The sequence below is a fragment of the Neolamprologus multifasciatus genome, chromosome 13 (genome assembly GCF_963576455.1).
Source record: "Neolamprologus multifasciatus chromosome 13, fNeoMul1.2, whole genome shotgun sequence".
Lineage (NCBI taxonomy): Eukaryota > Metazoa > Chordata > Actinopteri > Cichliformes > Cichlidae > Neolamprologus > Neolamprologus multifasciatus.
Window position 1 is genome coordinate 23665274 of NC_140451.1, and position 27232 is coordinate 23692505.

A 27232-nucleotide genomic window follows, 5' to 3' on the forward strand; every position below is an offset into this window, starting at 1 on the left:
ATGCAGCATGCTGATGATGCCATGCCAAATTAAACACTCACACAGGTAGAAATATTAAGACGTATTAGATGGACTCCAGGCGATGATCATGTCATGTTTTAGGAACCGCAGCTGTTTACTGATGAAGATATTTATCTCACTAGGCAGTCATTAATTACTGCGTATGACCATCCCTGTCCTTAGAATGATTATCTTTTATAATGATTTTTTTTTTTTTAAAAAGAGTGAGAGATATTCTTATGTCAATAATTTTTCATAGCAGTATACACATTATAGGTGCCTAATCATGGTTTTCCAATACAAATAATCTGTGACTGTGGAGGTTTTTTTGTTTGTTTGTTTGTTTGTTTGTTTGTTTTGCTTTCAGCAGTACATTTCACTGCAACGTGTCACTTTAAATAGTGTTAAAAGCAGAACACTGACAGAGAGAGAAACTGGTGAATATGCAAAGTGTAACATCTGCTTGGTGATTTTATGAATACCCTCTAGGCGAGTTTAGACACTATATGACTTTTATGTTAATATGTGTAGATTTCAGCTTATGAGTAACATAAACAGAAATAAAAGATAGCACAGGCTTAATAATAAAAATCACTGACAGTCACTGGATGTTCTTCCAGGGTTAATGATGAAAGAAGTTCAAAATTATCAGGATGCCCTACCTTACACCTTGTGCACAACTGCACAATTGCAAGATAGTTAGAAATATCAGTACCCATGCAACCCATGAATGCATACAATCAATGGACCACACAAATGTCAGACATATCTTCAATATACACAAGCCATAATGCAAATGCCTAAATAGCATGACCTGGCTGTGCCTGCCATTTGAAGAAAATCCAAGAGGAGTAGCAGAAATAAATCATTTGTTAGAAAAAAAGGAGAAGAAAAAGCACTTTTCTAATTAGTATGCCTTTGGCTTTATGAACAGCAGTGGCCAGGAATACATTTATATGCAGAGATCTCTGACTCAAACCTGACCTTTTAAAATCCAATCAGTCAATTAAATTGATAAGATATGACAAAACATATAATCAAGTAATAAAAACTAGATTAAGAGCCATAATAAAATAATCAAGTGAAGTGAAGAAACGCTTATTACACGTTTATTACATTTTAAAGATGTCAACACTTTCAGTTGCTCTTACATCCTGCAGCAGTCTAATTCAGTGTCTCTAGGGATAAATGTTAAACACTGCCTCTCCAAGGCTTTTGTGCTGCTCTTTGAATGAACTAACAGACCTGTGCCAGTAGACCTGAACCAGTTTGGCTCGAGGGGGAAAACTAGTTCAGGCACAAGGCCATAAAGTTATTTTAAAGCAAGTAAAATTATTTTAAAATCAATAGAGATTGACAGGCAACCAATGTAGGGACTTAAAAATATGATGTGTTCTCTCCTTCTGGTCATGATAAGAACTCAGACTGCAGAGCCTGAATCAGCTGTAGTTGCTCTGCTAGTCTATCAGAATATTTTAAGTAGAATAGATAGCAAAGTCAAAGTAAATACTCAAGCATGTTTGATTGTGCATCGCTTTCTCTGTCACTCAAGTAATGGATCACACCTTAGCAAAATTTGTGAGAAGATAAATGAGCCCAACAGGATATTTGAAAGGAAATCAGTTGTTTTGTGGGGACACACAGTCAGATAAAGCGTGTGTTAAATACGTTATAAAAGAAATGCCACGTCTTTGGATAACATCTTCAAGGTGAAATAGTGAAGTGGTATGTGAATACTTGAGGAACCCCACAAAAAGGGACTTAGTTACCATTAATTGCACGAAACAAAAACACAAGATCAAATTAAAGGAAAGCATTCTTATTAACCCAATGATTTCATCAACTGCATCAAAAACTGTGCAAAAAGATTTATTGAACTGGTCTGTATCTGATCGGAGTCAATGTTTGGGGTTAATTTTTATTTAACCTGCGCTTGTGCATTCCTAAAAGTTGGCTGCTAAAAGAAGTTCCATATTTACTACTACTTTCCTGAACATTTCAGCAGCAAAAAGGAAACTAAAATGTCTAGCTTGAACACACGCAGTACTCTGGGAGAATTTTCAGCTGTTGTTTTGTGCAGCTGACAGTTCAAGTAAATACAATTTGACATGCACTGTGTCTTATGTGAGTGAGCGAGAGAGCATGCATGCAGGGTTTTTGAATATGTTTGTTTGTTAAATGCTCTCTGCCTGTCAGCATTCCTGTTCCCGTTTCCGTTTCCAAGTAACTGCTAGATGCGATTAATCTAAGCTGTATTCAGCAACAGGAAATCTATAGAGAATAGATAGCCTTCTAACCAGTCCTTTGTATAATTGGCAGGTTAAAGCTCATCCTGCCACAAAGGGCCAAAATGTAAATGTGAACCGGGCATACATAAAATGTGACGCACCAAATAAACAAAATCTCTTAATTTAATCAGAGATGAACAGTGTGAAACATACACACTTCTCAACAGGAGAAAAGCACTCATTTCTTATGGTTAGACATTTTACCCTTATGGTTCTATTCCCAGAGGAACAGACCAACCAAATTCACTTTCTCAAATGTAGGAAACACAAGGGCGATAAGAAGAATGACAATATTATTTTGGGAAACTAATTTATCAGTACAGAGGCACCGGAGATTTGAGGTGTAATGATCTGATTCACAGGCCATCTTGAGAAAGGTCAAGACGAAGATAAATGTCATCACTGGTGAATCCTGGGGAGTTGCCAGGACTTCAGAAATAAACACAAGACAGGTATTGACCTATGGTAGACTAAGGCCACCCACTGCTGCTTTAAAACCATTGGCCACTGACAGATAATAATTAAGACATCCAAAAGGTTAACTTTTATCTCTCTGGCTGAGTTAAGTGCACAACTCGTGATGAAAATAATACTACACCTGTCTTGAGGTAAATTAGAAGGGATAGCTTACATAAAATAACAGCTCAAAGTGCTAGCTACAGGTACCTATAAAATAGTACATCCCATGATTTCCCTATGGACTGCATCAGCATCAACCTTAAAGCACTCTTTGTATGCTAAAGCACTGCATTAGAAGCACAGTGATTGATCTCAGCCCCCCGCCCACACTGACAGAGGGTGATGCAGTACCTAAAGTCCTGACATTGTGCCAAACAGAAGAAGATGGCTCAGAAGAAACTGGTCAGACAAAGGGATTGTAAGTTGGATAAGAAGAAGAGGAATGAAGGAATATAAGGAAATCATTTTGGTAGAATTTAATTTTGACCAGCTGACTTGTGCATTTAACTAATTTTAGTGTCTTTGTGCTAGTGAACACTGCTAACACATAACCCCGTTTTTCCTCCACTTAATTGTATTAGCAATGTGGTGAAAAATATGACTGCGCTAAAACAAGGATTCAATAGATGGATTATTCTTTGACTTAAGTGGCCAATAACATTTATGTTAGAGTGCCTATTTCATGATTCATGGTTTGTATCTGTGTCAGCTTTATTTGTCCCAGGTTGGTATTTTATTCAGATAAAAGGGCACTCGAGGAATGCAAAGCAATAGTCATGAGCAATACAATATAAGAAATATGCACACAATAAACCAATATGCAATAAAAAAAGATGGCTTATGATGGTAAGAACACGCGCAATATCGTAGCCTTAAAGCAGATATAGTCCCTTAAATACTCAAACATAGATGCTACTCTTGAACAGCAAGTAGATAAGACAATAGATAAAAAAAACAGCCATCCTGACCCTTCTATCATTGCTGTTATGAACATATTATGGCCACCATCATTATCATCCACTCTCTGACATGGGGGACATTATGGAAAACAAGCTACAGCCTCCTCAGCGTTTGTGTGTAGCTGAAGCAGAGGAAGAAAATGTTCTTGGTTCTATCACTCTGCATGGGAGCATTTCCTTAATCCAATTTTTGTGCACTCTCCTCTAGAGATTTTGATCAACTGCTCGCAAGATCTCTGCTGGATAAATAATTCATATGGTCCTTTTGGCTTTTTCATTAAAACTGTAAACATCATCACTTAACTACACTATTTGATATGTGACCTGAACATGGCATAAATATATATTTATGTATGCATATCTTTGCATACTTTCATCATTGTGTACCTTTAACCTGTACCTTCCAACTTTAACCCGTACAAAAGTTTTTTCAGCCCAGAATGACTCACACCTGTTTGAGTTTTACTGACATTAAAACCGGGGAAAAAAAACACTGAAGGAACAGTTTGACATTTGAAGAAATGTGCCTATTCGTCTTTGTCTGCTCAGTGTGTATATAAAACATGTGGCGCAAATATACCTTTTTTCTCAAAACGTCAAACAACTCCTTCACTGACCAAGTGTCCCCTTGTGACAGTCAAACTGTGCATAAACTAGCTTGCACAACCCCTGGACTGCTGGACCCCCTCCAGCAGTCAGTGTTTGGACAAACATCCACTGTGGATGATTTTTTTATGAGAGTACACTGTTGCCAAGCACAGTGAAAATGAACATGAGGTGTGATTGTTCAATCTTCTTTAGTATACTGTATCATAGTAAAAGACAGTTGATGCTGTAACCAAGACTAGTTTTACTTTATTTACTGGCCGATGCAACAGGAAGTCAGCTTCTTTTGGACAAAATAATGTAACTAAATAACATCAGTGCAGACGGCTAAAGACAGCAACCTTAATATATGTTTTCCATATGCATTCACCACTCACAGCAATTATCCCAGCCTCTGTGACTGGCTAACTTTATAGACTACCCAATTAAACATAAAATACTACTGTGTAGTGTAATTTTAATGTTGCACTAACATGCTGTCATCAACAATTATTCTACCTATATTAATGTCTCTCCATCTATCTCTCTGTGTCTCTCTTGTGTGCACATATACGTCTGTCTTTGAATGTCCACATTATTGCCTGTGTAGCACAGCAATTGGTTGATGACAGTTTAATCCTAATAAATTCCAGTCATCTAAACGATTAGGGGGTCTCATGCAGCAAGGCAATCAATATAGAGATAGAAGATGTAATGTGCTATAGGCGGGCGGATCTTCAGATCCCCTTTGCTTTTAGCTATGTAAGACTACGTGGACTTTGTGAAAAGGGAAGAACTGAAGGAGAAAAGAGTAAAGAGGACTGCAGCACTTTTAGTTTCTAAACAGCCTCTGCCTTAATGTTTTGTCAAGGGAGAGCCAATTGGTGATTCACAGTCACAAGCTTTAAATTGATTAGTCCCATAGTGAGGAATACAACAATCTCCAAAGCACGCACACCCAAACACAAATCTGGTAAATCAGATGAGTATCAGTGATCAATTTCACAAAAGTAAGTGAATCTTTACGATGTACACTAATCCCTGAAATACACAATCCCTTATTATTGTTTCTCTGTTAAGCTCTGTAGATATCAGATTTGATATCTGCACATAGGCTGCTTTTTTGAGTATAATTTCTCAGCAGTTAGTAAATAAAATCACAAACTATAATTACTGTATTAGGCTCAAATAAAAAAAAAAAAACAGCATTTAAAAAGTAACAGACAAAGTTGTTACATTTTTATTGGCATTACGATTTTTTAAAACAATAGTTGTAGTTTAGTTTTTCAAATTGCATAACTAAACACCAACAAACCAACAGACCAACCAACACCAATAGAAAAAAATGTTTAGATTATTCCAGATTAGTATTTTAGTATTTTTTGGTATAGTAGCTACCTTGCTTACACAGTAGGGTGTGGATGTTTGTAGTCTTTTCTCTGAGTTCTTTAAATTAAGTTTATGCTTACGTTCAGTAAAGAAGAAGATCTATAATCACTAATCTGTCTCTGCTTTGCATGGTTTTAATTGGTGCTCTCTGTCATTCTCCCTTTAGACTCTCTTTTGTGCAGCTCAACTCTTCCCCATCTCCACCTCAGACACCTCAGAGATACATTCAAGCCTCAGTCTTCATCTTCACCACCGCCAGCGTCTAGAGTCCGGGGGGATCCTGCCTTAAATCATATCATTGCTGAGATTTCGTTCTACCATGATGGGTCATCAGAGTCGAATCGCCAAATACATTAATTTATCTATCTCAATAAATCATGTTCAATTCTTCCAAGTGATCTCTCCTTATTGAACTACCCGCTGCTTCACTGGGCTAGCTATAGGATCCACAATACAGTTAGGTCTATAAGTAAGTATCTCAGAACAATGACACACCACAGTGTTTTTTAATTAAACAATCAAGATGTGACTGAAGTGCAAACTTTCAACTTTACCTCAAGAACTTTTATAAAAGTACTGGATAAACAATTTTGGAATTACAATCATATATTTTACCTCCATTTACAGATGTATTTTTTTATACTATACATAAAGATTGTTTTTACTTGAATGAAAATACAAATGCTGTGTTTTAGTGCTGAGTTGCTCTGCCCTGAGTTAAGTGTAACTAGTTATAATTCTTTTTGTAAACCCTCCATATTTAGTCCATTCCTTCCTTTTAAGACTGTACCAAATTATTGATTTGGCCACTCTTACCCTGTTTCCTATCCCTTTGACAGGTTTAAGACTAGTTCAGCGGTTGAAATCAACTCCAAATCTTTGACCTGATTAATTTATCATGAAATAATTAGTGAACAGGCTTCACCTGGTACAGATTAGCTTGTTAATGAACTGTCCAATTATATTTGAGCCTCTCAAGATTTGGAGACTAAGTATAAAATGGCTTTGATTTTTAAAAATAAATGCATTGCTTTTGTTAAACCCCTTGAATCAAAGCTTTAAGTCTGCACTTCAGTCATATTTTGATTGATATAAAAACCCCTGTGGTAGCATACAAACTAAGTTTCCTAGATTGCATCAGTGTGTCATCGTCCACAAACTTATGGACACCACATTTCCAGCATTCAAGAGTTGCACACATAGTGCCACCATCCATGATTTCACACATTATTCACTATAGAGAAAGGGTGGGCAAGGACTTGATTCACAATCACAGTCTTTCTAAACCTAAGAAACATAAGCTGTTACTGTTACGACATGCAATCACAAGTTGAACCCTGAACTTCATTGTTATCTTGTGCCACTTCAGGTCTCACAGAACAGAAAGAATTCCTCTTGCATGACCAGTTTAACAAAGTCACTAAAACTTACTATTTACTTAAAATCCCCATCAGTGGATTATCCACCCACACTGGGGTCGAGCCTACAAACACTATGTACACAGTAGCAGATTTACAAAATACATGATGTGTACATCTTTTTTGGCCAACCTTTTTTTCCTGCAGCATAAATGGACACATCTTGAACACATGTGTTTGAGAACAATAACCATCTGGTGAGATCACATTTATTATTATTTTTCTTTTTATGCTTTGACAACACAGAAAAGGTAAAACTACCTTTTCTGATGCCAGTTTTATTTTAGGAAGTCTAGTTGCATGGAAACAAAATGAAAAACAAAATGTTATGTGGTACTTACAGTAACTCTCATACTTTATTTTCATCCTAGGTACTATGTTCACTCTAACTTGAAGGTGTGGAAAATAAAAGGCCAGGGAAACACTTGTTGTTGGATCAATTTTGCAAAATAAAATGTCACCACCAGAGTTCAGTCTACTTTAGGTAGCTATACTGTATAAATCCCACAGTCAGTGTTTTAAATAGATATATTAGAAGATAATATTAAAGTATTCTGAAGAGTGGAATACGGTGCTAATTATATGTAAATGTACTCTGTAATTGGTAACAAAATACATTTAATAGGTGAATCTTCTAGCACCGATGGCATATGCTTGGTTTTCAGCTGCTTCTGTTTCCTCTAACCTGAATAATAACAACATGCTTCTAGCTACGCTGTCAGCTGAGAAGATTCATGCATACGGTGAACATATTATTTATGCATGGCTAAGGTGATTATATGTACATGACTAATGTACGAATGTGTATTTATGCATTTACATGTGTATGCAGGAGAGAAAAACCTTTGCATGATTAAATTAAATCCACGGGAAGTAGAAACCGTACCCCACATGGCCACAACTCTCAATCCTACATTAACAGTTACAGCCACAGAATTAGCAAACTGAGTCAGACCACCTCAAGCCTATGACTACCAACACATTTTCAGATCCAGTTTATGCTCTGAAATTTCCATTAGGTAACTTTTTCAGACAATATGGTGCCAAAAACACCCGCTGTCTAACCAGCAATGTTTTTTTTTAATCCACTCTGTGAAAAGAACTGAGTGAAGGAGGGAAAGATGAGTGGGGCACACGGCTACAAGTGTTTTTGAAGGTCTATAGAAAAGATGTTGGAAAAGTGGTTGGGCTAATCACAGGAGAGCAGAGGTGATAAGCTAGCTAATGGCTTTAACACTCATGGCGACATAGTTGTTCCCTTGCTACTAGCTCTAATCTCTTCAGTGCCTCTAACCCACTGGCTTCTGGAGCATAGACCTTTCTAGTTCTTCTAAAATGACTACTTAAATGCTAGCAGATTGACAGTTTACCATATCATATTCATAACAGACCTTATCTTCCCACTAGAAAACTAAATGACACTAAAGGTTCCTAAGTAAGTGATATCAGCTAAGAGTTTTATTGTAAAACTGCTGAGAGACACTTTTAGTAAAGAATGGAGAATCAAGCAGAGGGAGCACGGATGAGTAAACTGGAATGGATGTGATCATGTTTTATGAATGATTTTTTTTGACAAACTGGACTGTGTTCATGACTTAGTATTCTGCCCTCGCACTGAACTAGGCAGATAGATAACCATCGTCTCACAAAGAAAAACCACACTGTTGTTCCTTTCTGGTAGTTTATTTCCAATTGGATGCATGACATGGGTTTTGAACTGTAAAAAAGACACAAAATATCATGTGTGAGCTAACATGTGTAAACATTTTACAATTAGAAACTGCTATGACCTATAAACATCACAGCTATATTAAATAATCTAACAAGCTAACGTTAGCGGTTACCTAACCCTAATTAGCGTCTAGGCAACATGCTCCAGAGCCGCATGCGGCTATTTAGTCCTTATAGTGCGGCTCCGCATGGTTTGGGAAAATAAATTAGAAGTATTTAGCTAAAGTGCATTTTATTTATGTTAGTTCTTTTTTTAACTTGTAGTTCTAAATTGGAAGATTATTGTGATGTTGAAATATAAAAATAAAATTATATTTTATTATTTTTTAATCGCTCAAAATAAGCGTCACACTCGCGGAAGCTGGTGTACCCGCCGAAACGCCGTGCATTTATTGGGACTTTCAACCCCAGGTAGGCCAATTATGGATCTTATGATCCACATTATGTTGGCAGCTGTTCTCCACCATGAACTATGTTGAAAACAAACACCACTCACACCTCACAGATGACAGCTTAGTCCTGCGTAAAGATGAAAGTGACTTCGTACAGCCCCGATTTGCAGACGCTGTGCGTAAAGGTTCAGGAGCAGAAGTCCCATTGTAAACATATTACGGCAGACCCGACGATGTTTCCATGAACACGCTTTTCAGCATCTCTTTATTGACCACTTTTCACCCACGGTTGCTGTACGCATACAGACGGCTGTAGCTTTTCAGCTCACAGCCCGACACATACCAACAACAGCATAGAGAGCACAGACGTTAAGGCCGCGAGGCGTGATTGCGGGTGCCGCTCAGGTGCGTCCGCCTCCCCTTTTCCTTTTTTTTAGCAACATAGTGCTTTTTTTCCCAATTATTTTTTAAAAGCCAGGTCAAGGCTTCAAAAGCCCAAAGGCGATTGTCACGAAATTAATATACTGAAAGTGCTTATTTAGTACTTATTGTTAAGGGTGGTGGCTCACAACAGTTTTTGTTTGCTACATGGATCATTTTAGTTCAGCTGGGTGTCTTTCCTTTTCACATTTCTTTAAAAATGTGTTAATTACATAAATAGAGGCCAGAGGGGCCGATGGCACGATATGGCAGCCTCGCTTCTGTCAGTCTGCCCCAGGGCAGCTATGGCTACAACTGTAGCTTGCCTCCACCAGTGTGTGAATGTGAGAGTGAATGAATAGTGGAATTGCGCTTTAGGTGCCTAGAAAATATATTTATAATATATAAATGCAATCCATTATCATTATTATTAAATAAAATGTAATTTTCTCTATAGCACTTCATGGATTTCATAAGCAACACACCTTAGTTTTTCACACAAAGCATAAAGGTAAAAAAAACAATATTAGATGTCAAAAAGTATTTGCGGCTCCCAGTGTTTTCTTTTGCGTGGAAACCGGGTCCAAATGGCTCTTTGGGTGTTAAAGGTTGCTGACTCCTGGTCTAGGCTAATGTCTAATAAAGCACATCTTTAGGTGAACTCACTTGTGCAAACTATCACATCAGCAACTCACAGCAGTTAGCGCAAAATAGAAAATGGTAAAACACAACATTACTGCCAACTTACAGATTGTGCTGGCTTAAGGCTTAGGAAGGCACAGGAGTAGAAAACTGTCCTTCTACTGTTAGACAGGAAGTACTACACTTCCGTTAGGATGTCAAAATAAATCAGACAGTGTAAAAATGCCCCCAAAACAAATACAGACTGTATGAACCTATACAACACCACATAATCTCGGGGGCGACTCTTCAGGAGCCAGAACACTTAGGCTATATCATAAATGCATTCATTCACAGGAGCACATGCAATAACTGAGTTTTTCTACAAAAATTAATAACAGTTGTATAGGAATACACAATGATGAAAATAAGGAATTTTCATTATTTATTGTATTAACATGTCTGACACTCATACTGTAAGACAAATGGTAGGGGGTGTAGCAAGGATGTTGGGGGGGGAAACAGGAACTCCAGAGGACCAGTCTTTTGTCTCTTCGAGGATTCTGGGAAGTAGCAAGGGAGTGTGAACCTTGAGGTGTGAAACAGCTGTGTACTGCCTTTGTTCCCGGAGAAAGTATTTAACTGAGAGCCATGCTAGGCTCAGTGAGACTCTGCTGACCGTCTGTCCCGCGGCCATGGGGGCTCCACAAGCTTGTTTGTATGTTGTCTTTGTGTGCATGGATTAAAGAATGTTAGCTACCGCTCACCGCTCGTCTGCAGGCTTTATTTAAGTGGAAAACTTCCACAACAAAATGGCGCTGTGAGCAGGGTGGTCCGTGTGGTCGCTGAACAACGGTTCCGTGGACGGGCTGATCACCCCTGAGGGAAAAGGTACCTTTGTCCTACCAGCTGTTGAAGCAAAGGAAATGGAGGAGTCACGGAGCCGTGTGTTTCAGTCACCACCGAGATCATCGATTTTGAGGGGACTTCTGCAGATGGGTGAGTTGTAGCTAACTTTGTATACAGTTATGAGGAGTTTTTTGTCTGGCCGAGTGGTGAAGTGCTTGCTGCTCCGGAGTTCGAGTCTCCGGAGGGAAAATCCTGGGGTTAGAGTCCCCAGGCTTGTGTTCGGTTCCGGTGTTGTGCAAAAGAAAAGCAGTCGTCTGCAAGAGTAATTGCAAAAACACCGGTCCATCACAGGGAATGGTGGTTCGAGTCCACTGTTGATAATCACGTCTGCACAATACAGTGTGTGGAGTGACGGTATTTTAGCACTTTTCTGCCGGTAAGGGAAGAAGGCCATTGCAGGAGACGCCCTGAATGTAAATATGGGATCTAGATCCAGTAGCAGCGGACGTTTCACCAGGCGGCCAGAGACAAAACTCAATACGTGACTGTATGGTAAGAATTGAGTAAATGTGTGGTGTGTAAGATTGCAGAGAATGGTTGTGTGGGAAACGTTGATGTGTGTGTAAAAACAGTGAGAAACAGGGTTACAAAATGTTGAAAATGGGGAACAAAGGAAAAAAAAGAGAGAGAGAGAGAGAGAGAGAGGAGTGTAGAAATGTGTGTAAAAGTTGTTTCCAACTAGAGGGAGAAGGTGGTACTGCAGGCCACCAGCTCCCCTAGGGTGGACACACACAAAATTAGAAGAACTGTTGATGAAAATAAGCAATAAAATTAGGGCAAGGGTTTTGTGTTTAATGATCAAAATGTCTCAGTATGTCACTTGCAGGTGAAGAGCAGACCCGGATCAATTTTCCACGTGCAGCAGTCGGAAGAAAATTATAGGTTAACATGATTAGAAACACTCAAGCCAAGTTTTGGCTGAATTGTTTTACAGCTTAACTTCCACGTGTTTGTCACCCTGAGAAAACAAGCTCCAAGAATCTCTCCCTGAAGACAAGAAATGCAGTTTCAGAACAACGAGATGGATCTCGAGAGCTCACAGCAGCATCCTGAGCAGTGAAGAAAAGGTCCAGCAGCAACAGCTGTGCAAGACAGCGACAGCAAGGAGAAAAATGGCATCATCATGACTGGATGGATGGATGTGCATTTCCAACGAGCTGCACCTTCACTGTGTGTGAATGGACTTTTGAAAAGACTGCTTGAGTTGGACATTTGCCACTTTCGGTGCAAAAATGGCAAAATGAGACCGTGGAAAACACAGGACAAAGCTGAAAGACAACTGACTCTCACTGGACTGCTGCAAGGGGGCGAGATGAGATGAGACCACAGTCAAAGGAGAAGGGGACAACATGGAGGAAGGCTGTTGTAGTGTGGGAATGAAATTTGGGTTTAGGAAACTGGGAAGGGAAAAACGACTGCCTTGCGTGGAGAATTGAAAAGTGTCTGGAGCACCGCAAAGAGGAGAGATACACAAAAATTACACAAACAGAAAAATGCATTAATCCTACTAACACAAACACACATGCAATGAATCTCATGAAGACCAAATAGCATCTTAAGCATACATTTCTGTTACCGTCATCTTGTCCGGTTCACTTAGTGGGTTAAGCAGTGATACATAGACTAGTGAACTAGTATTATTTTTGGGGAAGGATGATTGAATCATTGCAGCGGTGAACAGAATGCTGCGGGAGGGTCAGATGAGTGGGGACTAATAGATTATTGAGTTTCTGGTTTCTGATGTGTGAGGGAGGTCTTATCATGACACACATCTGGGTACATGGGGAAAACAAAAACTCATTTTCTAATAGAATATTGCTGTTGTGTGAGGTGTGTGACTGGTGGATGAAAGTTTTGGAGATTTACTGATGCATTTTCTTTTGGTACCACTTTGAACCTGCCAATTAGTTGTTTTGATCTATCATTCTAAGGGAGTATGCTTGGACAACTTCTAAAAGAGGCCTTCATATTTTTTGATTTTTAACAGTGCACTGAGATTTTTGTTTGGCAGTTTTCTCTTTTTCAAGTAGGCCTGCAACATCGGAATCGAAAGCGCTATACAACATGTTGATCAATCGCAAGTGAGCTTCTCCAAAATTAAAATGGGCTCGGGAGAAAGCCACTTATTTGGGACAATCAGAAAACAAGTCCCTGTCAAAAAGGATTCAGCGAGGTAATCCAGTCTAAATTCTTTTTTATTTTTTGAACTGACGTCATTGCTGGCAGTAGAAACTTATTGCGTCACGAGAGGTTCTACTGTCAGCAAATAAAAATGGGAACTGACTATGCAAGATTGCACCTCCACCTTGACCTGACAAAAGGGTGGATGTATGTATGTTTCTCTTTACAGGAGCAGAAAGATGACAGCAATATCCTGGGTTGCATGGGCTTTTGAGCCGTGCTGACTTAACCTTTTAAATGCCACTTTCTGTGTCTTTGTGAATTTACCAGCGGTGTGTTATTCATGACCTTGTATTGTTTACAGTACAGAGGTCACATTGGGAAAGTGTTCATACAGACGCGCTGCGCTAACATCTATATCACTTTTTCCACAGCAAAGGGTTAATCATATGATCTAATCACATGATTTACAGCAGGACACACCACTGGCTAATGTTTTTTTTTCTTACAACAGGGCCTGGAGTAAAGCTACTTCAGGGGAGAATCCCTGAGAATTTTTAAGAGACAATGCACAACTTCATTGTGCATGTCTAATTGTGCTAAGCTAACATAGGGCAAAAGAGGGTTTTCCGGGGAAGTTTTCATTTTTAAATTGCAGGAACCGTGACATGAGGGATATGGAAGGATTGACTGAGGCGCAGATGCAAACTGTGACTAGGAGAGAACACTTCAAGAGGACCACTGAGAAGCAGGGACCATCTGCAGGACAACAGACAAACGACAGTGGGCTTCCAAAGGATTGTCACGAGGAGATTTTGAACAGCAAAATCTTAAAAATAAAATGAAAGAGTTTCGTCGTTGACGCTGAGGAAGACAACTAAGGTGTACGACGTGCTCTGCCTTAAATCTACAGCCGCGTTGGAACAGAAATCGAGGGATGGAGAGAGCGTGCCAAGCTCCAAAAGTGACAGCGCAAGGAAGATCAGCATTGGAATTATGACTCTGTAAATGGCACAGACACCAGGAGCCATGACTGTGACTGAGACTGACCACCTAATGCTGTTTCACTTTGCCATGCAAAGTACTTTGACACTCTGGAGAAGACCTTTCCTCTGTATCATTGTTGTTTCCATTTGCATGTGAGAGCTTAGATTGTGGGGAAGATTAAAGATGAACAAAGGGTGGTGGGAGAACAGAACAGTGAAGTGAGGATACACAGTGTGAAACTCCTTTAAGTGAACAATAATGTTGATGTGATATACAGAATATCAGGAAAGAAATTCTGGTTTTAATGTGATTCTTGATTTTAGAATCAAAGGGTGGGATTGTATAGGAATTTCTTTCACCTAGATATTAATGACATTATGACATTACTCAAAAAGCCATCTCTAGACCCAGCAGTCTTAGCTAATTATAGGCCAATCTCCAACCTTCCTTTCATATCAAAAATCCTTGAAAGAGTAGTTGTCAAACAGCTAACAGATCATCTGCAGAGGAATGGTTTATTTGAAGAGTTTCAGTCAGGTTTCAGAGTTCATCACAGCACAGAAACAGCTTTATTGAAGGTTACAAATGATCTTCTTATGGCCTCTGACAGTGGACTCATCTCTGTGCTTGTCCTTCTTGACCTTAGTGCAGCATTCGATACTGTTGACCATAATATTCTATTAGAGCGATTAGAACATGCTGTAGGTATTACAGGTATTGCACTGCAGTGGTTTGTATCATATCTATCTAATAGACTCCAATTTGTGCATGTAAATGGAGAGTCCTCTTCACACACTGAGGTTAATTATGGAGTTCCACAGGGTTCGGTGCTAGGACCAATTCTGTTTACATTATACATGCTTCCCCTAGGCAGCATCATTAGAAGACATAGCATACATTTTCACTGCTATGCAGATGACACCCAGCTCTGTCTGTCCATGAAGCCAGATAACACACACCAATTAGTTAAACTGCAGGAATGTCTTAAAGACATAAAGACTTGGATGGCCACTAACTTTCTGCTTCTTAACTCAGATAAAACTGAGGTCATTGTACTCGGCGCTGAAAAGCTTAGAAATATGGTATCTAACCAGATTCTTACTCTGGATGGCATTACCTTGGCCTCCAGTAACACTGTGAGGAACCTTGGAGTCATTTTTGACCAGGATATGTCCTTCAACGCACATATTAAACAAATATGTAAGACTGCGTTCTTCCATTTGCGCAACATCTCTAAAATTAGAAATATCCTGTCTCAGAGTGACGCTGAAAAACTAGTTCATGCATTTATTACTTCCAGGCTAGACTACTGCAATTCATTATTATCAGGATGTCCAAAAAACTCACTGAAAAGCCTTCAGTTAATCCAAAATGCTGCAGCAAGAGTACTGACAGGGACTAGAAAGAGAGAGCATATTTCTCCTGTTTTGGCTTCCCTTCATTGGCTTCCTGTTAAATCCAGAATTGAATTCAAAATCCTGCTCCTCACATACAAGGTCTTAAATAATCAGGCCCCATCTTATCTTAATGACCTTGTAGTACCATATTACCCTATTAGAGCACTTCGCTCTCGCTCTGCAGGCCTACTTGTTGTTCCTAGAGTATTTAAAAGTAGAATGGGAGGGAGAGCCTTCAGTTTTCAGGCCCCTCTTCTGTGGAACCAGCTTCCAGTTTGGATTCAGGAGACAGACACTATCTCTACTTTTAAGATTAGGCTTAAAACCTTCCTTTTTGCTAAAGCATATAGTTAGGGCTGGACCAGGTGACCCTGAATCCTCCCTTAGTTATGCTGCAATAGATGTAGGCTGCCGGGGGATTCCCATGATGCATTGAGTTTTTCCTTTCCAGTCACCTTTCTCACTCACTATGTATTAACAGACCTCTCTGTATTGAATCGTATCTGTTATTAATCTCTGTCTCTCTTCCACAGCATGTCTTTATCCTGTCTTCCTTCTCTCACCCCAACCGGTCGCAGCAGATGGCCGCCCCTCCCTGAGCCTGGTTCTGCCGGAGGTTTCTTCCTGTTAAAAGGGAGTTTTTCCTTCCCACTGTCGCCAAAGTGCTTGCTCATAGGGGGTCATATGATTGTTGGGCTTTTCTCTGTATCTATGAAGCGCCTTGAGGCGACATTTGTTGTGATTTGGCGCTATATAAATAAAATTGAATTGAATTGAATTGAATTGAATTGAATTGAATTATTTATTGTATTAACATGTCTGACACTCATACTATAAGACAAATGGTAGGGGGTGTAGCAAGGATGTTGGGGGGGAAACAGGAACTCCAGAGGACCAGTCTTTTGTCTCTTCGAGGATTCTGGGAAGTAGCAAGGGAGTGTGAACCTTGAGGTGTGAAACAGCTGTGTACTGCCTTTTGTTCCCGGAGAAGGTATTTAACTGAGAGCCATGCTAGGCTCAGTGAGACTCTGCTGACCGTCTGTCCCGCGGCCATGGGGGCTCCACAAGCTTGTTTGTATGTTGTCTTTGTGTGCATGGATTAAAGAATGTTAGCTACCGCTCGTCTGCAGGCTTTATTTAAGTGGAAAACTTCCACAACACAGTCCACAAACCCATCTTTATTCAATGAATTTTAATGTAGCTATACACTTAGCCTGAATTCAAGGAAGAGTTCATTTTGATCAAATAATTATGACAGAGTCTCAATTGTAGAGCGTTGCACACACTGTCACCTCTAGAGTTATTGGATTATTTCAATTTGAAAAAGAGCTATGGCATATGGCTCCTAAGGCTAAGAGCCATGCCCTTCCTTATTTATTATGGGGTTTCTCTCTACTCTGCTGAATTCATCAGAAGATATATTAAAAAACATAAAAATCAGAGTACTCTTAAGCCATTTTCACACATGCACTGCCACCCTGAGCTTTTCTTGACATTACCCAGCGTAACTGCACTAAAAATGCAAATGTCTGATTCAGTCGACCCGACATTCAGTGATCTTTACTCTGCCAGTTAAGCTAGTACAAAGTCTGCGTGATGTGAATTGGGAATTAACCGCAAGCAAGTAAGAGCTGTGAGCTAGCTGAACCACACATAGTATTTTTATATCTCCTTTGTGTTTCATGTGAGAAAGGGCACCTTTGGAAAATGTCCTAAACTGATTCTCCAGGCCAGTGTGTAGAAACAGCTTCAGAGCGCTGCTGACTTAACTTCAGACCGGAAAAATAAAATCCATAGTCAGGAGTTCTAGAAATGGACTAAAACCTTGATCTCAGTATTGAAATGGGGTTAACACTTTTGTGAGGTGGGGTGGATTTTTATGAAAGGATTTGTTTTTAAAGAAAAAAATGATCTTTGTGATCATAGGCTCATAAAGGGAGACATAGAATTGACAGGCAAATCACAGAAATCAGTGTATTTTCTTTGTGGTGGTATCATAAATATATATTGACATTTTAAGCAACAGAAAAAAGTAACCTTCAAAATGTTAAAAAACTTTGGCCTACATGGTTTACTTAAACTACTTGACATTCAGTGGAGAAAGATGGTTGAGCCGTTATCAGTTTCTGAGTTTCTGCTCTTTCTTGGTAAGTAGTATCAACAATTTAAAAAGGGCAAAACAAAAAGCAAACAGCAATAGAACCAGAAAAAACTAATGGATGGAGCAATACCATTGAGGTCACTGTTTTACATCTGCATTTTTCTGCATTGTTGTTGAATAGCTTATTTTTGTTATAACTTTCATTTCTGTCTTTGCAGTGTTACGTAGGAGATCTGAGGCCATCTCTAATGAGATCAACACCCATGTGCCATCTAATCTCAAACATTTCATTAACTCTGTCTTCTATTTGGAGAATAGTTTTCTTATTTCTGTGCATTTTTATTATCTTGTTCACTATTTACAGTCGTATTTCTTAGAAGTCACCCTTGCTGTTCTTAACATTCTGCCAACTGTTTCTCCCTAGACTTGAGGCGAAATATTTCAAAAACATCATTTCTAGGTTTTTGCAGGTTTTATCACAATTCTTTGCACTTGGAAGCTTTATGAATTTGCCCTCAGACGCTTTATGTTTATGAACATGACCCCTGGAATCCAGAAACGTGTTTTTATTGACAAGCAGCACCCCGCTGTTGCCAGAATTATGACTCTGTGGGGGTTCAAAGGAAATTTAAGCACTACTAAATGGGACACTGACAGTTTCTCTGTACAGTACATTTATTATGAAATGTGAGAATTATAATATTAGCTAGATCACAAATAGAAGTCTTTGTCATTTCAATAGAAAAAGGTTCAATTCTTGGGTTAGCATGACAGGGCTTAATAGCAAATTAACACAAAAAAAGAACAATTAGTGGTAGATACATGAACCAAAAGACTTAGAGGAAAATAGTGAGAAGGAATTGTTATATAACAAAATCATTTATGGACAGGTAATCTCAGATTACCTTCCTTCCCGACCTCACACAACAAGCTCACTGCATACTAAAACTTACCTGACTGCCCATCTCAACAGGGGACAGAGATTCATCATTCACTTCATCACTGTCAGAAGCAGGGCTATTATTAAGTTACTTCTCAACACAATTCACTACACATAATTTTATTTTGTTTTACTGTCTGATGCTCATGTGCAGTTTATAAACTACTCAGGTGTGCGTGCTTTCCTTTTATCCCTTAGTATAAGGCATGTTGCAGTATACAGCAGTTATTTATTTGCAGGCAAAACATTCAAACAAAAAACACTAAAAAGGAAGCATGAATGTGCCATGATGTCACCTCGTAGTTTGTTTACTGTTGATTTGATCTTTGGCTTTTAAAAAAAAAAATCAGATGTTATGAGATGGTTGATTTGAATTTATTTTTTTATTTCCATTATGCCTGTGATTTAAAAAAAAAAAAGCATTACACTGTATTACAGAAGCCTTAAAATTAGTACTTGAATTTATAAACTCATTAACATAAATTTTACGAATCAAATAAGTAAAATAAGTCTTTCATGCAATCTGCCACCCCCTATTGGTCATTAAAATATGTAAAGGACTTCCATATTGCATAGATAGATAGATAGATAGAGAGATAGAGAGATAGAGAGATAGATAGATAGATAGATAGATAGATAGATAGATAGATAGATAGATAGATATTCAACTGTTTGTTGATGTACAAAACTAACCTACCAGTCAGATGGCAACAACCCAGTACATTTAGTCATGTTAACGTGGTCAAGGCGGCCTGCTGAAGTTTAAACCAAGCTGTTAGTGCCAGACGGGCTGGTGTGAATAATTCAGACAGGGGTGATCTACTTGGATTTTTCCACACAACCGTCTGTAGGGATTACAGAGAATGGTCTAAAAAAGAGAAAATATACAGTGACCAGCATTTTTCTGACTGAAAAAGCATTGTTGATGCCAGGTCTCAGAGACCAGACTGTTTTGAGCTGGTAAGAAACAAAATGAACTTATATAACAACCTGTTACAACTAAGATATGACCAACAGCATCTCTGAATCCACAACTTATGTCTTTGAACTTTAAAACAGATGGGCTACAGCAGCAGAAGACCTCTTCCGGTGGGCCTCCTGTCACTTAAGAACTGGAAACTGAGCCTGCAGTTTGAACAGTTTCACCTTGCTGATTCCATGCTGTGACATTAAGGTGGCAGAGTCAAAATCTGGTAGAAAGAACGTGAACACATGAAAGCATAGATCCAAACTATCTTGTATCAGTGATTGTTCCAAGCTTCTGGTGGTGGTGTAATGGTATGAGGCAAAGCCTATCTGAGTGTTACTGCTGACCATGTCTATCCCTTTATGGCCACATTGTATCATCTTCTGATGGCTGCTTTCAGCAGGATAATGTGCCATGTTACAAAGCTGAAAGCATCTCAAATTGGTTTCTTGAACATGAAAATATGTTTGCTGTACTCAAACAGTCTCCATAGCCATTGGATCTCAATCCAATAGAACAGCGGTCCCCAACCCCCGGACCTCAGACCGGTACCGGTCTCACTTCTGAGAGCAAAAGAGGGAACAAACCTGCACTAGTAATGTGCAGCTACTGAAGTGGCTGGTTAATGAATAAATGTTAAAAACAAAACTGGGTCAAAGTCATCAAAGTATTTGCTGCGTAGAGACAATGGGAAACCCTTGCCCATTAATTGCCTGCATGGAAGGCTGTTTCTTTGAAGTTGGCTAGGAGACAGGTGAGGAGCGTTCAGCTCCAAGAGCTTGGTTCTGGCCAGCCTTCCCTTGCTAGCAAGTTTACATTGTTGTCTTGCTTTCTTCATGGGTGATGAGTCTCTGAACTAGCGGGCCCGTGGAAGCGCAGACCCAACAAAATGCTTTGCTTTTTTGTTTAACACTTACTGTTTTTCTGAATTGCTAATACAGCTCCCATCATCCCAAATTCTGGATGTCCTAAACCAATTTACTGAATCAGTCATTCTTTTGGTAAAACAGTTTACACTCAGTTAGACACAATTTGCAGATCTCATTTGATCTTTTTGAAAAACTCTAAACACATTCTTACTCAGTGAAATACATTTTGAACAGTGATTTACTTGTGATGCACAGCGCTAACCACAGTAGGAGGAAATTAAACACAACTACAGCACAGATGTAATTTCCTAAACACATCAACTCAAAATTGTTCACACAGTCAATATGTCAGTTCAGAATGCACAGCTAGCAAGGGTGAGCAGAAGGTCACTAGCAATAATGGATAGAAACAATGTGAGAGGTAGAGGAGAATTACACTGAGGGGTAGAGTTGAGAAAGTACTTCTTAGGTTGGATAAGAAAAGCTGGTGACTTTCATGAGTAAACTGCAGTACAGACTAAGGTTTTTTTCTTAGAACCTTCAAACTACACTCACAAAACTTTTAATCCTGCTAGCAAACCCTCATAAAACACATCTAAACACTTGTATCTATATACAGGGTGGGCCATTTATATGGATACACCGTAATAAAATGGGAATGGTTGGTGATATTAAAGTCCTGTTTGTGGCACATTAGTATATGTGAGGCAAACTCACATATACTAATGTATATGTGGCAAACTCCTCAAGATGGGTGGTGACCATGGTGGCCATTTAGAAGTCGGCCATCTTGGATACAACTTTTGTTTTTTCAATAGGAAGAGGGCCATGTGACACATCAAACTTATTGGTAATGTCACAAGAAAAACAATGGTGTGCTTGGTTTCAACGTAACTTTCATGAGTAATTTGCAAGTTACTCTTTGTTCACAGCCATTGACATATCGAAGAGGTTAACACGTGAGGAGTGGATCGAAATTGTGTTGATATCTGGAGAACGCAGTAACCGGGTCATTGCAGCAGATTTCAATGCAAGACACCCCACGAGGCCACCCATCTCACATGCTACAGTTAGCAAACTGCTTGCTAAGTTTCGTGAAACTGGTTCAGTGCTGGATTTGCCAAAATGTGGACGCAAGAAAACTGTCACTAATGAAGAAACATCAGTGGCTGTCCTAGCTTCTAGCTAGCAAGAGCCCACAGCATAGCACTCGCCGCATGTCACTGGAGAGTGGCATTAGTCGAACATCCCTTCGGCGGATATTAGCTACTCACAAATGGCACCCTTACAAACTCCAGCTACTCCAGCATCTCAACTAGGGGTGGGTTTTTATAATCGATTTATCGATTAAAATCGATTCTGGCTTGGATAACGTAAAATCGATTCATTAAAATCCTGAATCGATTTTTTAATATAAATTTATTTTGCCCAAAATGCCAGAATCTCTGGTGAAATCTCACAAAATTTCAACAACCACCAAACAGCTAAGACAGTAAATGAGAGCAGGAACACGGATTCTGCACAAAGACTTAAACACACAGCGCAACCCGCTGATCAGAATCAGTTAGATGTCGCCTTTCTCACGGTCGGGGCTGAAAGCCGACAGCTCGCTGATTCTGATCTGTCGGCGGGTCCGCGCTTTGTCTTTACGCCCTTTATGCGCTGATTCTAAAGCTGTTAGTTTGATGTCTCTCCAAACAATATTGACCGAACCAGCAGCAAAAGAAGATCCAAACTACGCTTCACATAAACATCGTCATGTATTCACTCTGACTTTTACTGTTTAGCTTCGACCACGATGCACAGCTCTCTCTCTCTCTCTCTCTGTACTGTTTTCTGCATTATTCGCTTGCTTGTTATGCACAAGTCTACCGTTGTTTACAGCGCTGTCGGCCAACGATTTTTTTTTTTCGTTTTATATACTTCCGACAAGAAAACCTAATTTCTGGTTCAATACTGAACAAATTTAAACTTTTTAAAATTATGCAAAATGCAAAACGCTTAGCCGTGTCTCTAATAAAGAGTAACTTCAGAGGTAATGTTCATGTGTTGATTAATGGTTTTCTTTCATTTTTGATGTACTGCAGAATATTTTTATAAAATCCCAGGCCAGGAAAATCGCCTTCATGTTTTTCTGTGTTTTATCCTGAGCTACTTTGACAGAAAGGCATCTGCTGTGATGCTCACACCTTTGATAAAGTCCGGAAAGTGTCAGCTTCCTTTTTATAGATACAAAAATATGTAAATGTACTGATCTGAATTATAATATTTCTGACTGTCAAAATTTCCCAGATTCAAATCGAAGTGAATCGAATCGAATCGAATTAAATCAAATCGTGGATCGAATCGATTCGGGACCTTGTGAATCGGAATTGAATCGATTCTAGAAATCAGTGACGATACCCAGCCCTAATCTCAACGAGGATGACTCAGATCGGCACACAGAATTTGCAGAATGGGCAAAACAAAAATTGGAACAGGACCCTCAGTTTACGCAGAAGAGTTTGTTCAGTGATGAGGCAAACTTTTATGTGAATGGTGAAGTTAACAAACAAAACCACTGCTAAATGGCCCACCCTGTATTTTTAGATCAAACACACAACCAGTCAAAAATAATAACACTATCGATACCAGTGTTCAAAACACATAACTCAAGCCTTTCCAACCTCATGTGGCTGTCTTAAAGATTCTACCAAAGTTTTAAAAAAAAGAAATAAAAGCACCTAATCACCACCTTCTTCTCTATCCTCCCCTTTATATTTAGAAAGTCATGTGACTAAAAGATCAATCATCTTGTAAAGAGTCAAGATCATACTGACAAGAGAGCATCTGCAGAGAAAGAGAACAAAACCTTTCTATTTTTTTTTTCTCACTGCAAAACACTGCATAATGAACCCTTTGAAACTCTGCCCTCTGTATTATGCTCATTCCATAGTAACATGTCTGCTGCTGCATGGCTCATCTGAAAGCACTGCTGGAGATCCTGTATGAAGAGTTTCATTATGTCTAACGCCCAGCCAGGACTGACCAGGTGTCCGAATTTCCTTGGGGAAAGTTCCTTGTTAACACCATTCTCAGCGGTGGTATATGCATCAGCATGGGGTCAAAAAGTATCAGAAGATGCCACATATTTAGCCTGGAAATAGACAAGTAATTATTTTCTTTATTGACATTATTTTTGTCTGTCAACCAAGCAGTTAAAATATTTCATTTCTGTTATTTTAAAATGACATTTTCAGTTCAGAAACCAAATGGTTTGATTTGCAGTGATACACAAATATTGTCATTTTTGCTTGACAGTGATTAAATATTTAGTATTTTCAAGAGAATCTGTCTCAGTTGACCATGTTTACTTGTGTTTAGATTGCAAATTACAATTTTATATAATTATTTATACATGAAATGGTAACAGATGTCAAGAGAGTTTCATAGTATTTGCTTTATCTCATGTTACAGACTGACAGCCTAATGTATGAATGAACAGGATTCGTGAGTGACTAATTACAATTTGATACTTAATAAATCCTTCAGGCTTAAGTGTTTGCTTGCTTATCAGCAGGAATTCAACACTTGTCAAATTCGCAGAAACTTGGCTTTTGGTTCAAGGATGCTTAAGCAGAAGAGATCCAGATGTTTGTTAACATGAGGGCATGAGACGTAGACCTCTTGATTAGGAGTGTCTTCTTTACTCACTGTATCACTCCTCGGTCTCCAGTGACCCCAGAGAGTGGAAAGAATTTGAACAGTAACAACATCACCTCCACTACCTGTTGGCTTGTAATAGAAGAAAAGGGGGAGAAGTAATTAGGGAGGCTGAGTTTGTTATTGCTCCAGGGAGAACAATGACCCCTTCCAACATGAAATATTTAATGGATTATACAAGCGTCCATCCCCCAGGGGAAGAGGACAGAGATGCCCTTTCATGCAGTATGCAACCTTTTAATTTGTAATTTGTCTTGTTTTACTGAGTGATCATGTCCTCAACCTATGAGGTGAGCTAATCTGAAAGCACACGCACAGACATGCAGTGTGAACGTCAGTGGTGAGTCATACACTGTCACATCCCTCTATATATATATGTATATATATATGTATATATATATATATATATATTTTTTTTTTCTTTTTTTTTTTTTTTTTCTTTTTAACAAAACAAATCAGATCTTTGGGGTTGTGTTCCTATAAACTTACATAAAAACCTGTGCAAGAACAGTTGTTTTTTTGGTTTTTTTCACAACATGCTGTCTAAGAAAAACACAATGAGCAACATGGCTTTGTTGACATCTCTGCATGATGGGTGTTTTATTTACGCCCTTGTTCGTCATTTGTTCTGCTCCTATTGTTTTGAATTTTGATGCCGAACACCCACTGTGCTGTTTGCTTAATAGCTCCCTACAGCCTCGAGCTATTTGTTTAAAAGCATATGTAAAATGATTAATAATCTCAAAACGAATACCTTACTTCTGTGTAACAAAATAATACATTTGAAGCACAAGTTTGTGTAGGTATACTTGGAAGAAAAAGGACATTTTCAGCGCTGTCTGTTTAAATGTGGAATCAAGTGTTATTGTGCAAACAGGGCTCCTCTGTGCCTCACCATGCCCTTGAAGAGCTCATGCACAAGCAAAGAGGCCTGCCATGGAGTGGTCTAATCAGCCTGTGACAAATCAGCCTCTTCTGCAGCTTGTTTTTCATTTGGATAATGCAAGCCACCTCTTCTGAGTGATAAAACAACCTCTGTGGAGTGGACTTTACACCACCAGATTAAATGTGATCACCTTGCCAGCATACCCTGGGAGATTGCCATGATTAAGAGGCAAAAGAGAATAATGATAATCATATGCAGGATAATAGCCCATACCAAATGGCTGCATGATCTGTACATAAATCACAATCCATTTCACAACCTAAAGGATGCGTTTATCCCTTTCGATGGGATTTAACGCAATGGCAATCTAATTTTTTAACCCCTATGTGACCTAAATCATGTTATCCCTGTACTAGTTTATCATATAAATGTCAATTCCTAAAAATCTGGGTCACTAAATGTTAAAAAATGTTTTTGTTTCACTTTTTTCAGCATTTTTTATTTGCCTTTAAAATCATTTGAAGGCCTGCAAACTAAAAAACACAGAAGGAGGTTAAGACCTTGTGAATTTTTCACTGAGGTTAATAACTCGGGGCAAATATTAGCTCAACTTCAAACAACACAATAATGACTGCATAAGAGTGGCTGAGTCAGAGAGTAAAATATTGTAAAGCCACTTCACGAAACCCCCGTTCAGCGGGTGTAATGCTGTAAAAGCATGAGCGTTTAAGTTTGTGTAAGTGTTTGTCTTTGTGCCCAAATCACAAGCTGGGTGTGGGAGACTGAAGAGTCTTGTTGGACATAAACCGTATAATTGTGGGTGTATATATCCCTTAATGAAAGCCTAATCACATCAGAAAAAGCTTATGGCACAACACCAGTACTTTATTTTCCCTCGTAAGCAGAAAGGGTTTGAGATATTTATGCAGGCTGTACATCTGCCCAAGAAAGAGTGAAAACTGGCAGCATCCCATGAATTAAAGGCAGTTCATGCTCAGAGGAAAACTGTTAAATTAATTAGCAGCAACTCATTTTGTTATATATGTAATACTGGAAGAGTTAATATCCAAGTAAGACCTCTGATAGGTTTTAGCATTACCCCCAACCCTCAGGGAAATCGACCCCAGAACTAATCCATATGAGGAGGGAAATGCATGATGAGAGAAAATGTAGAAACAGAGCACATTATTAGACAGAAAAAAAACTGTGTAACACAGACAGCAATAGATAGAAAAGGACGCATTGGGAAAACAAGAGGGACTCAATCCTAACATTTAGGCTATAATGAGATTGCCTCTTGAGACTGAACATGGACAAAGGAGAAGAAAATGCTAAACAAATATGAACAAATCTGCCACCAGAAAACAAAGCACTGTCTCATTTCTCTGTTCTTGGCACAATCATCAGTATTCATCAAGAAAGATGGAGAACTCTAAATTGGAGCTTGGGGCTTCAGTATGTTCGTAGCGCCATCTTGACCTGTACATGTGGCAAGCAAAAAGAAAAACAAAAAACCCCAAAAGAAGCTGCCAGGCAACCAATTACCTATCCTGTTGTTGTAGGAAAAAGTCATCTTCCATTTTTGCCACAATTACCTAGTGTGATGGAAAGGTCACACTCATCAGGTTATATCTTGTCCTTTGTGATGAAGCATGTGGGGTAAATACCAAAGAGGCGACATCTCCATTGACTGACTGTGAATACTAGAGTGAGTAAGATGCTAAAATTGCTGCATTGTGCCAAACTGTGGGTGGGAAAAACTTTTTTAGCATCAAAGCCAATTTTAGCAGCACGGTGGCACGGTGGTTAGCACTGTTGCCGCACAGCAAGAAGGTCCTGAGTTCAATTCCAACATCAGGCCGGGGTCTTTCTGTGTGGAGTTTGCATGTTCTCCCCCTGTTTGCGTGGGTTCCCTCCGGGTACTCCGGCTTCCTCCCACCATCCAAAGACATGCAGCTTGTGGGGATAGGTTAATTGGATAATCCAAATTGCCACTAGGTGTGAATGTGCGAATGAATGTGAGTGCGAATGGTTGTCTGTCCCTGTGTGTTAGCCCTGCGACAGACTGGCGACCTGTCCAAGGTGTACCCC

At 39.1% G+C, this 27232-nt stretch overlaps 1 protein-coding gene and 2 long non-coding RNA genes across 4 annotated transcripts in view; all 3 read right to left on the minus strand.

Moving 5' to 3' along the window:
• Positions 1-12668, minus strand: part of LOC146505592 (uncharacterized) — a 66715-nt gene extending 54047 nt beyond the window's left edge. Inside the window, exon 1 of the long non-coding RNA XR_014877788.1 lies at positions 753-12668. This is a non-coding gene — a long non-coding RNA (uncharacterized LOC146505592). The remainder of the gene's footprint in view (positions 1-752) is intronic.
• The window catches only part of grid1a (glutamate receptor, ionotropic, delta 1a), a 278394-nt gene that overhangs the window by 227602 nt on the left and 23560 nt on the right, over positions 1-27232 (minus strand). The gene's annotated exons all lie outside the window — the stretch shown is intronic.
• On the minus strand, positions 19020-24653 carry LOC146505594 (uncharacterized). The gene is made up of 2 exons (XR_014877790.1): positions 21316-24653; positions 19020-21265 (listed from the first exon to the last, which is right to left on the minus strand). It is a non-coding gene; the product is annotated as an uncharacterized LOC146505594 (long non-coding RNA).